Source organism: Protomyctophum bolini (assembly GCF_963924005.1).
Source record: "Protomyctophum bolini genome assembly, chromosome: 23".
NCBI lineage: Eukaryota > Metazoa > Chordata > Actinopteri > Myctophiformes > Myctophidae > Protomyctophum > Protomyctophum bolini.
The window spans coordinates 374,571-387,998 of NC_137884.1; the positions used below are offsets into that span (position 1 = coordinate 374,571).

At 45.3% G+C, this 13,428-nt stretch overlaps 1 long non-coding RNA gene across 1 annotated transcript; it reads right to left on the minus strand.

The window, feature by feature from the left end:
• Window positions 1-6,141: 6,141 nt before the first annotated feature.
• Window positions 6,142-7,178, minus strand: LOC308311268. Its single transcript, XR_013963614.1, has 3 exons — window positions 6,958-7,178; window positions 6,471-6,503; window positions 6,142-6,360 (listed from the first exon to the last, which is right to left on the minus strand). It is a non-coding gene; the product is annotated as an uncharacterized lncRNA (long non-coding RNA).
• Window positions 7,179-13,428: the final 6,250 nt, after the last annotated feature.

A 13,428-nucleotide genomic window follows, 5' to 3' on the forward strand; every position in this document is an offset into this window, starting at 1 on the left:
CATACATCCGGCCAGTTCGTTGGTACTTTGCACTCCTGCATCGCTCTTGAGTATATCCACGTATGTTAGCACGGGGCGTCCTCGTGATCGATGGCCGTGTGTTGGTTCCCAGAGCACCAGTTTGCTGGCTGGCAGTTCTTGATGTCTTTGGCAGTGTCCTGCTAGTCTCATTCTCCTGGCTGCTATTTTCTGGCTCACCCTCGGTAGTCCCTCATACAGAGTCATGTTAGTGACATGTACAGTCTTGCTGATGTTAAGTACTGCACGCAGCATTCTGGTGTAGCACCCGTCAAGGGACTTCTCCAGGGTTGGCTTCAGGGTCCAGCATTCACTGCCGTATAGGAGAACAGACTCCACTGTTGCGTAGAAGAAGCTCAGTTTGATTTGTCGGGGGAGATTGGAGTTCCAAACACTGTTCATGCCATTCAGCGACCTCCATGCAAGTGCCTTCCTCACTTTCAGATCTTGCTCGGTTGAGTTGACCCATGAGCCGAGGTACTTAAAGTCCTTGACTTCCTTCAGCACCGTGCCTCCTGCTGTTGTGAGAGGTGGATGTTCCGGTGAGATGTTGTAGGTGATAACCTCAGTTTTCTTGGCATTTAGCCTAAGGCCAACTTTGGCACACTCCAGCTCCACACTGTTCAGGAGTTCCTGAGCTTGTTCCACGCTGTCGGAGAGCAGGCCGATGTCATCCGCATAGTCCAGATCTGTCAGGACTACCTTGGGATGTCGTCTTGACCTCCTTGGGGTTAGGGTGAAGCCAAGATCCTGCTCTCGTCCACTGATAGCTTTCCTGAGCGCATAGTCCAGGACTATGATGAAGAGGAAAGGGGCTAGGGTATCCCCCTGCATTACCCCGGCCCGGATATCAAACTCCTCACTGTTACCATCTGGGGTCACCACCTTGGCCCTTGTTCTCGCATACATGGACTCTATTGCCCGGAGCAAGTTGGGAGGGACACCGTAGGCCTTAAGGATCTTCACCATTGTGCCTCTGTGAATCGAGTCAAACGCCTTTTTGAAGTCGATGAAGCAGAGTACAGCAGTCAAGTTATCCTTCCTCACCTCCTCAATCATTCTCCTCAGTGCCAAGATCTGTGCTACGGTAGTTCTCCTCTCTCTGAAGCCATTTTGGTTCTCTCTCAGGAGAGGGTCGATGGCATGCCGTATCCTGTTTAGTATCATTCTGTTGTAAATCTTTGCAGTGATACAAGTCAGGCTGATGCCTCTGTAGTTGTCTGGCTTTGAGAGGTCCCCAGCTTTAGGCACTGGAATGATGTTGGACAGAGACCATATTTCAGGCTGTTTGTTGTTCATTAGTGACAGGTTGCAAAACTCCAGGGTGAGGTCATCAAGGTCACAGTTCTTTAGGACCTCTGGGGGTATGCCATCTGGCCCAGCACTCTTGCCCTCCCTCACTGTGGATTTCGCCTTGGAAAGCTCACTGGACGTAAAGGGACCATCTTCGATGTCCAGGCCCTGGAGGATTGCCGGCACATCCTCCTCAACTCCATCCTCTGCTGTACCCAGGAGCCCCTGGAAGTGGCCAAACCAGGTAGTCACCCTGTCCTCTGGGCTGTGTCCCTCCACCTGTCCCTCCTTAGCTCTTTTCCGCCCAGTCATCTCATTGATGACTTTCCAGGCCTCCCCATATTGCCGTTCACCATGCGCTGCCTGCACTCTCTGTACGCTCTCCATCAGTTCCACTCCTTTTATGGAGTCGTACCGTATGTACTGAAGAGAAACTGCTTGGCTTCATTCAGTACAACACGTCTCTCCACGGTTGGTTCGCGCTCAAAGTTGAGCCGTGCTTCCTCCACCCTGCTGCGTGCAGCTACAACCTCCGGATGTCTGGACCGCATGGACACTCTGGCTTTGTCCAGCATTGGCACGCACAGCCTGGTCGCCTCCTCATTCGCAACAACAAATCTCTCATATTCGCTGCTGGGCTCAGCTCCCTTGTCCAGCTGCCCAAAGCGCCTCCTAACCTCCTCCGTGTACCTGGCTTGCAGGCCTGGGTCGGCTGCGAATGCCTTCCAGTCGTGCCGGATCTTGGGGCTTGGCTTGGGGACCCTGAGGCTAAGTCGCACTCTCATGGATACCACCCGGTGGTCAGAACCCACAGAGTTAAAGGTGTTGTAGGGTTCCGCGTTCAAGATGGAATTCCTCCATTTTCGTCTCACTAGTATGTAGTCTAGTTGACGTCTCATACCGGTGGGCCGGTCCTGGAAGGTCCATCTTTTGCCCATTCTTTTTCTGAACATGGTGTTTGCAGCTAGTAGTTCTTGTTCCTGGAGTAGTGTGGCAAGGTACGCTCCATTCCGGTTTGTGTCCTCATGGAAAGTGTATGTCGCGTCCGTTCGTCCGAGTCTCGCGTTAAAGTCCCCCAGAATCGCAAGAAAATTGTGTGCCGGGACGCTTCGGACTGCCGTTGCTAGGTCCCTGTAAAACTTCTCCGCTTCCTCGACTGACGCCACGTTGGTGGGTGAATACACTGCCATGATGGTTGTTACTGGACTGCTACTAAACTCGGCGATGAGGATCCGCTCTGAGAATCGGTGGGTTTTCCGCAGTGTCTTACGTGCTCTAGGGCTCAACAGCAGCCCCACACCTCCGGTTGCTGCCTGGGCTTCGTTCCTCCATGCCGAGGAGGTGACGAAGGTGTAACTCTCAACCCTGCAGTGTTTGATGGTGATCTCATTGTGCACCCTTCTGTGCTCCTGGACTCCTAGGATCTCCACTCCTCTGCTCTCTGCACAGTGTGTGAGCTCCTCCAACCTCCCATCTTCTCTGACCGTGCATGCGTTGAAGGTTCCCATTATAAATGGTTTCCTGCAACGCAAGATTGCATTAGACCGTGTGCTGTTTTCGGACTGAACCCTCCCTTGCGGGTTTAAGGTCCAATCGTCATGTTGTCCCCCCGGGGGAGGACCAGCACTACGGTCCGCTGCTAGGCTCCTGCGGACTCCCGCCGCTGGAAGTATAGGTTTTGAAATGACTAGACTTTCCATGGTTGACTTTACAATGCTATATAAGAACTGTGGGGCGCAACTCCTCACAGTCCTGGTTTTAATTCGGAGTGTCCTTCTCCTAGGTGGGTTGCCTCGGCTATGAGCTCCACCTGCCCATGCTATTTACCCATAACTGGGGCAGTGGTTGGTAAGGTGCCAGGGCGTGTCCACCAGAGTTGGGGTCCGTTACTCATAAAAGTAAGGCACTACATATTACATATTACTTTTGAAAAAAGTAATGCCTTACATTACTTTATTACTCCCTGGAGAAAGTAACTAGTTACATTACTCGTTACATTACTTTTGCGTTACTCCATAAAATCGCCTGAGATGCATTGTCAAATAATTTGCACTGAACTGCCACACAACAATATAATATTTAGTTTGGGGTCTGTGAGGCCAAATCTCATCAAATGGTGGTCCATGGCTAAAATGCAGAATACATACTGGACCTTGATATGAAAATGGTTGAAAACCACTGTACCACGTGGTTCTAGGCAAATATTAACTTTCCCAACAATATATATTCAAATAAAATAATGAGACTGAGATAAATCAGTAGACTATAATTATGTTCAAAGTGCTTTAGGATCCCTTTCTTTATGATGTGGAGTCCCCTGCTCCATTGCTCATTAAATGTAGTTTTTCATTTCAGCATATTTGGTTTATTTATCTCTACATTAACTAACTAGTGATTGTGAGAGCACACGTTCTACAACAAACAAACACAACCCTCCCATTGGCAGTGTTGCCAGGTTTTAGAAGAGAAACAAGCAGCCATGTCTATGAAAACAGCCCAAAAGAAGCCTGACTGGGCTATCATAAAACAAGCCCAAAGTCGCTTGTAATAAGCGGACATGGCAACACCCCAACGCCTGCTCTGTCTCTGTGACAGTGGGGAGACTGGGAGCTTTCTGTGCAGCGGAAAAGTGCTACGGAGATTTTAATACAGAGACGACTTAAATGACAGTTATGACACAAGCACTGTAGGCTATATCACAAAAAAACGGACAATGATGTGTCCGGCCAGAGGTTGAGTTGGGAGGAGGAAAGGTGGGTCTAAAACCGGACGTCTGGCCACCCTACGAGTCCACGACAGTAACGAAAAATGCTGTGCTGCTGATGATCTGACACCAGTTTGACATGTTCTAGTCCGTACTGCGTACTGCGTTGCCAGCGCACCATTAGTGTTCATGTTCAACTCATCTCCGTTGTGTGCATTATTCTCTAAAGCAACACTGCTGAAAGCAGCCACATGACGCAAGTAGCGAGTAACGGCAGCGCTAAAGCGACCAGTAACTGTAGTGTGATTATCAATTTTGGAGGAGTAGTGTCGTTATATTACTCGCTACCGACCAAAGTAGTGTCGTTACAGTAACGATATTTTCCGTTACTCGTTACACCCAACTCTGGTGTCCACACACCGGTGGGCCTGCACACCTCACCTCTGGGGCCCACTGCTGCTCCGAGATCCCCTGCATTTTAGTTTGGTGTCCGCAAGGACACATATCCGTGTGTGGCCACGAGGAGGCACTGCAGGAGTCTTGGTGGTGGAGAGGCTGTGTACCGGCCCTCGGAAACCCCCTTCGTGGAAGGGGAGAGGCTGATGACTGGCTTAAACAGATCTGTAACGAGACAGGTGGTTGGCTGAAACAGCGGATCTGTAACAACTAAGACAGGTGGTTGGCTGAAACAGCTGATCTGTAACAAGACAGGTGATTGGCTGAAACGGCAGATCTGTAACAAGACAGGTGTTTGGCTGAAACAGCTGATCTGTAACAAGACAGGTGATTTAAGAACCAATAACTTGCAAGAAGGTTATATTTGTCTAAGGGTGCATGGAGGCACACTGTCGTGGCAAGAGGCGTCTAGAGCAGGCGTCTCTTCCTGGTTTTCAAACAGCTGGTCTCAAAGGGCACCTATACGGACGTATAAGTGTTTCTCTCTCTCAATTCAATGCAATTTAAACTAGAACTGCACTCTAGTCGAGTGCCTACTTGCTTGTTGCACACTAGCAGGCCATATGGCCTATAGTGTGCGCAAGCAGAGCGCGCAAGTAGCCTACTGTCGACCGCTACAAACTGTCAAATCTCCGCTTCTCTGTGAAGGAACGTTTGAAATGTTGAATTATTAGGTTTAGCTATTTGCTACCTACCTACTTTATGCATGTAAAAAAAATAGTATTATGAAGTATGGTACAAGTTTCTACCAAATAAAAAAAAAACATCGATATCTGATGAAAAAAAAAGGTATATAAACTGAAATTAAATATGTTATCACGTATACAGTATAATTATTTAATTATTTATTGCTTTAAATTGACTTAATATTGGACTATAGTGATATTAATACTAAATGCCTCTGTGTATATGTATTTTTTAAGTTGATTAGCGGTATACTGTGGTTACTTTGCGCCACTTTTGATGCGTATGCACCGTCCCAGCATATGACGTCAGGGTATAACTGGTATAACTAGCTCTCAATGACGTAATAAAGATATGGATTAAAGTACCCAATGCCAGAGTGTAATTGGTTTTCGATGGTGACGTAATGACGATATTATGTTTTAGTGTCGGGAGGATTAAAGGTATTGCTCCTATGTATACAGTAATCTGGCACCACTGCCGTATCAGGCACAAGTAGTCATTACGTCATTTGCTGGGACGGTGCATATGCATCGAACATAGTTCTGGGCGAAACTAGTACTTGCGCGCTCTGCTTGCGCAAGTAATGAAGGTGAAGTAAAACTGAAATGCACTAAATCGCGGCGAGTTGGTAAACTGGCGAGTTCTCCGGATACCTTTCAGAGCCTGTGTGCCCCCAGTCACAGTGTTTGGATCAGGCTTATAGTCCTCCCCTTCAACCGTAACACCATGGGTGACCCTACCGGCATCACTCTCAGGTTCATTGGAACACACAAGCCTTTCCACAACTACAAGGTGACAATCCATGGAAAGATACAGGACGGATTTACAGACATACGGACAAAATGACAGTATAGACAGTATATATCGGTGTCAGTGTTGTGTTGAAGTTATTGTTTTGTTACCTGAACAGATCACCTCCAGTCTGTCCCCAGAGCTACCAGCCTGCCTTGTTACACACTTCTCCAGTGCAGATTCAGATCCAACGCAAGAAGTAATCCACCATACAGGTTGACGTCCAGAACTGGACCTCCACGTTGTGTGAAGAGCAGAGCCACAGCCCAGCTGTTTACACACCACAGATGACGACGTCAGGTTCCAGCTAGATGTCAAATCAGCCGCTGGTCTCCAATCGCCCTGGTGTTTCATTTCCACTTGACCAGCACAGTTACTGCTTCCTCCCACCAACCTGACATCGCCAGGCTCTGTACAGAGACAATAGCATACGTAATAAAACATGTAATATTACTTTGATGAGAAGAAATTGTTGTTTTAGCTTACAATGATGTGTAGTTGTTTGTTCATGTTTGACTACCTGCTGTGTGGAGTGTTGGTTGAACCTGGAGAGCTGAAGGGAACAATGATCAGATTAATGAGGTTGAGTGCAACAGCTAGTACGTGGAAGCATGTTTGAGACCAAAGGAGGAATGATCAAGGCATGTTTTTATGTTGTACCACAAACCACTTCCAGTATAAATACCAACATGGGAAATGTTCAAATAAGTTTAGAAATAGTGAAAATAGCAGATTTTAAAAATTGATTAAAAGCCTGTGGAAATATTTTTGTCGGTTTCCTAAGCCAATAATTTAATGACCAGCGGTGGTTCCCTATGGAGACACAAATGAGACTCTTTGTGTCTCTATGGGATGAGTAACAAAGTCCATTTTGTGGGTCAACTATCCCTATTTTTGACAATGTAGTCCTTTCAAGAGAATGTAAAACAGAACAGTAATTAGGCAATAGTGTAACTTGCAGTGTAAACATGATGCACAGTTCATTCATTATTGAAGCAGAGACTTACCATCTTGAACATGAAGATGCACTTCTATGTATGAATCAGCCAGCCAGAAACTCTCTCTGATGTTCTAATGATTTTCCTGCGTTTCTCAAACTGATTCTATCGCTTACTACAGTTTCACCAGACTCTGCCTTGATAGTGTCTTCTTTACCACATGGACTTCTACAGAGGTACTTTGGAGAGTCCATAGTGTTGGTCCAGACATCCCAGTTTGCGCACCGGAAATACACTTTTCCCCCAACATGGCCTGTTATGCTGATAGGCTTCTCCGCAGTACTCAAGACTGCAACGCAAGAGATAAGCAACAAAACAGTATGACACACAACTTATTGACAACATGATGTGAGGAGTGTTTTTTTGCAGAAGGTTTCTAGATGCTCTACTGCAGTTACACCAGTGGTTCCCAAATATTTTAGTACATGACCCAAAAGAGAAATGTCTCCCAGCGGGACCCAAACTGGTGTAAGATAGTGAAAAGCATAGCATCTACGAGCTTGTAGATCTGCTATTTTCACCGTCACGTTCGCTTAAAAGTTACATTTGTGAATTGACTTTAAAAACGTTCCGGGGTGTTCACATAAGCCAGAGTAGATGATAATATGACCTGTGGGAACTGGTCTCAGCTGCACTCCGCCCGCTTCCCACTGGCTCTCTCGGGTCCCATGCTTACCTGGCGGCGTGTTGCCTAGCGACATGCCACAGACCAAAATATATTTTTGATAGTGAAATATCCCATTAAGAAGTAGTGAAAAAGCTGATCTCCAAGCTCGCAACACGGCGCTTATAGATCTGCAAACGTCTCTCTTTTGGGCCAAGACTTGAACAGTTTGTAAACCAGTGGTTCCCAAAGTGGGGTCCGGGGACCCCTAGGGGTCCTTGAGGGAGTTCCAGGAGGGTCCCCAGCTAAATGATAGTTAGGATGGGTCTGTAACTCAGAGAGTGTACAAATGGACCCTAACGGGTCTATTTGGTTCCATTTGTACACTCTCAGAGTTCAATTAAGTTTGATTTTACAATATGTATTAGGGTCCCTGAGATAGAAATGCCATTAACTAAGGGGCCATAGCCTAAATCAGGTCAAACCGGGGGCCTTAGAACCGTAAAAACTTCTCTTATGGGGGTCCTTGGCATAATTATTTTCTAATGGGGGGTCCGCCAATCATTTTGGGGGTCCTTGACATGAAACAGTTTTGGAACCACTGTGTAAACTATATGAATTAATAATACAATTAAAAACTCACAATGAAACAAAAAACTCACAGTGTGCATCAACAGTGACTCCCGGTGAACTGGCTGTGGCGATGTTGTTCTTTGCCTGACAGTAGTACGTCCCACTGTCACTGGGCTGGACGTTAGAGATGGTAAAATACTGATTCTCTGCCACTATAGTTTTGTCTTTATAAATGACGTAACTCTGCGTTGGTGACCCACTGCTGCGGCAGTGGAAAGTGACCGAGCCTCCATTGGAAACACGAGCTGCTGGTGGATGTACGTCCAAAACGACATCCTTGGGACCATCTGTTGGAGAAACACGCACTTTCAGTGGTGGAAAGAGTACTCAATTGTTTTACTTAAGTAAAAGTACCAATACTGCAATTTAGAACTACTACGGACACACAGACACACAAAGCTGCGCATAGGAGGGGCTCAAAAACGGAGAAAACAAATAACCTAACAAGTTAAAGGAGAATTTTGGGCTAGAAGGCTTTCTTACCTTTATTTGTAGTTGTTAGGTCCCCATACATTATACAAATATATTATTGGCTATTTCCATTATCATAAGCTCTCATCTCAAACAACACCTGCAGGACCACTTTGGTGGGGACGTAACGACTACAAATAAAGGTAGGAAAGCCTTCTAGCCCAAAATTCTCCTTTAAGTTCACTTACACTGAACCTGTAGCTGGTGTGCTGATGATCTGCGTGATCCATGTCTGTTGGTCCCCTGACAGTAGTACCAGCCAGAGTCTGCCGGGGACACATTGTCCTTCACCATCTGAGGACCAGTGGAGATAGGTCCGCCGTCTTTGTACCAGGTGTAGGTGTCTACCGTTGAGTTGGCGACGTCCCTGCTGCAGGTCAGAGTCACTTTGCTGCCCTCGACAACTTCTCCCGGTGGATTGGCTGATAGCGAGGGGTGGCCTGTGGAGGCGTAAAGACGTATACGTCGTACACTAACGTGACTGACGTGCAGGATTTATAATTGGAGGTGAGAGTGTATTGCTCGCTAGGAATGAACAATGACAATTAATGCTTTGAATAATGTGCCGTTAAACATTGCACCAGATTTGGTCAAAATAATAAAATACTGGACACTATAGGCCTACTCATGAATAACATACATTCTCTCAAACTATGACACTGTGGACAATACGTGAACTGCACGCACGCACACAACATGGTGGGCACTAGGGAAATGTGGGCACCTCAGAAGTGTTTTGTTGTCTTATTTCCTGACTCACTTATGTGTAATTATTCCGTCTGGAAACAGGCTATTATTAACATTAAGCTATGTTACAGGCATGTTTGAGTACTCTGGTGCAGATACCAGATGTATTTTAAATGCCCACATGACCCCCAAAGTAGCCCTTTATACTTGGTGCCATGCTATATGAGATTGTTGTAGATCTGCTATTGTCCAGCAATCTTTAACATTAGTGGAAATCTTTGAATGCTTTGTTTTAAAGGCGCAGTGAAATGAAAAATAAGTTTTTCACACTTTTAGACCATATCCGTGGTCATCATATGGGCATACCTAACAATGGATGCCAAAACAATGGGAAAATTCTCATTTCTGTGTGTTTTTATATCAAAGGTCCATAAAAACGATTGTATTATTTATTTATTAAAACGAAAACGTGCTGCGTGATGACGTGTAGAGGTACACATCGATAAAAGCCAATAAAAATGAAGCTCACATGTTTAATTCCCCATGTCTGCGCATCCATGCAACACAGCTGCTTCTGATTACAGATTTCTCCGTTTTTATTTCCATTCAAGATAACATTCAGACAGTGTATTACTCGGTTTCAACTTAATCATCACGCTAAAATATGTTTCTGAAAACATTATAGGGTAGAAATAAGCCACATAACAGTAAACTGGTTGTGCTGGGCGACCGTCTGATTTATAAACAAACAACACCACGCTGTTGCGCATAGCATTAGCCACCGTCCCTAGCTACCGTCCCATCGCCTGAAGGGATGCGACACTCTGATTGGTTCAGAAACTTCAGACCGGTGTTTCATGTGGAAACACCATTTTCATGTTGTACACCATTTCCGTTTCACTGCGCCTTTAACACACATTTTCCACACAAATATTTGCTTCTGCTGGTCCCTGGTGGTACAACATATGTTCCCTGGTAAAACATAAGTTCATATGGGAGTCCCTTGTACAAGATATTTTCAGATGGGGGTACCTGGTACAAGATATTTTCAGATGGGGGTACCTGGTACAAGATATTTTCAGATGGGGGTACCTGGTACAAGATATTTTCATATGGGAGTCCCTTGTACAAGATATTTTCAGATGGGGGTACCTGGTACAAGATATTTTCAGATGGGGGTACCTGGTACAAGATATTTTCAGATGGGGGTACCTGGTACAAGATATTTTCAGATGGGGGTACCTGGTACAAGATATTTTCAGATGGGGGTACCTGGTACAAGATATTTTCAGATGGGGGTACCTGGTACAAGATATTTTCAGATGGGGGTACCTGGTACAAGATATTTTCAGATGGGGGTACCTGGTACAAGATATTTTCAGATGGGGGTACCTGGTACAAGATATTTTCAGATGTATTTATGTATCAATTTGTGGGTCCTTGACATGAACATGTTTGAGAACCACAGGTATTAGACTTAGGATAGGTATAGGTATGTAAGGTTTCAGTTGGGTTTAAACTAGGTAGGGTATACTCGTTTACGTATTAAACTTTAATTGGAAGGTACGCAGGTTTTTAGTTTTAAACTAGAACACTTTTATGGTCACTGTGTTTTCGTCATGTTGTTATTGTGGTGTTTTTTGTGTGTTGGGGAAACGGATGGAAATGAGCTTCTAGCTAAATCCTGCGTGTTTACATGAGACCATGTTCAGGTGATTGAATTCACATTCATGTATCGAATGTTCATTCATGTGCATTGAGACAGACAGAGACAGACAGACAGACAGTGTGCGTTACCTGAACAGATCAGCGCCATACTGTAGGAGGAAGTACGAGTCCACATTGGTCCACACTCCTTCAGTAAAGATTCAGATCCAACGCAGTTAGATTTAATAAACCATGTCGGTCGATCCGTAGGACCACGTCTATTTGTTTTGGTAGAAACAGCAGAGCCACAGTCTAGTTGTCTGCACACGACAGATGATGCCTCGTGGTTCCAGGAAGACCAAGGATTCACTGGTCTCCATTCTCTCTGGTGTTTCATCTCCAGTCTACCAGTACATTGGCTGGCTCCCCCCACCAACCTGACATCACCAGGCTCTGTACACAGACAATAGAATAAGCATTAAGAACTGTAGTGTTCCTTACAGTATAGAACCCTTGGGAATACAGTGAACTAAATATAGGATTTAACTTAAGTGCTTAAAAAGGTCAAATCACTTTGACTGTAAACTGATAATCAAACCTATAGTGTAGGTTGTCTTTTACCTGAGCAGGTGAGTTCAACAGTCTTGTCAGGTGAGCAGGTGGTGTTTCTGGTTGAGTCTGAGGTTATACAGTCCAGGAGAGCAGACTCGTTGCCTTCACACTGGAACTCTTTGGTCCACATTGGAGCCTTCACTTCACCATAGAACGCCTCCGGGAGGACTGAAGCCCCACAGCCAAGCTCCCTACAGACTACTTCTGCATCCTGTTGGTCAAAATTACCTTGACACACCGAGACCCACGACTGATCAGACTTTACCTCCACTCTGCCTGAACACAAACCACTCCCATTCACCAACCTCAATGACTCTGGGGAGGGAGGAAGGGGGAGGGAGAGAGAGAGAGAGAGAGAGAGAGAGAGAGAGAGAGAGAGAGAGAGAGAGAGAGAGAGAGAGAGAGAGAGCGAGAGAGAGAGAGAGAGAACATGTAAGGACTTTTAGACCTCTTAATACAAAATAATCTATTGCTTCATCAAAAGTAATCAACAAACTGGTCAAACATTGGCCAAAAACACAAGACAGAAAAGAAAAGAAAAGAATAGAATCACCACACACTCACGCGAGACAGACAGACAGACAATATAGATTAGGATTAGTGTCATCATTGTTGAGTCATCGATTGTTACCTGAACAGATCAGCCCCAGTCTGAGGGGGGTAGGAGAACTCCAGTAAGGCCGTATTGGTCCACACTCCCTCAGTGAAGATTCAGATCCGACACAGAGAGACGTGTCCCACCATACGGATTCACCTGCAGACCCACGTCTCTCTTCTGTGTAAACGGCAGAGCCACAGCCCAGTTGTCTACACACGACAGAAGACGACGCGTGGGTCCAGTCAGAGAAAGGAACCACTGGTCTCCATTCTCTCTGTGTCGTGTTGTTGACATGTCTCACCTCCACTAAACCAGTACAGCGGCTGGCGCCTCCCACCAACCTGACATCATCAGACTCTGTACACAGACAATAGCATGAACAGTTATGAAGTAATATCACTTTGATTAGAAGAGAACGATAACGATCTACAATATTCGTTTTTGAGCGGTGCTATACACTCCAAAGTGTGGAGTTGTCTATGTCTAACCCATATGGAGTCAGTTCAGTCTCAAAAGATTCACAGTAAATAACACAGATTTGTAACTCACAAGTTCAGATTTGCAACTCACGTGAGTGAATTTGTGTTTCACATTTGTGTTTTGTATCCACAAGTTCAGATTTGTGTTTTGTATCTGTGTTTTGTATCTGTGTTTTGCATATGTGTTTTGTATTTGTGTTTAGTATTTGTGTTTTGTATTTGTGTTTTGTATCTGTAATTCGCATCTGTGTTTTGTATCCGTGTTTCGCATCTGTGTTTTGTATTTGCGTTTTGTATCTGTAATTTGCATCTTTGTTTTGTATCCGTGTTTCGCAGCTGTGTTTGAAACACAAATACAAAACACAGATGTGAAACACGGATACAAAACACAGATGCAGATTACAGATACAAAACGCAAATACAAAACACAAATACAAAACACAGATGCGAAACACGGATACAAAACACAAATCTGAACTTGTGGATACAAAAGACAAATGTGAACCTGTGAGTTCACTCACGTGAGTTGCAAATCTGAACTTGTGAGTTACAAATCTGTGAGACCTTTGAGACTATTTTTGAGACTCTTCTGACGTTGGGCGTTAACGAACATCATCATTGGCTGAGGGAATCTGTCAATCATTCTGATTGACAGATTCCTCGGCCAATCAGATCGGTCCGCCTTCAGCCAATCCTATGGCTCCTTACATTGTGAGGGGGGGGGCTCCTTTTGCACTGCATCGATGCTT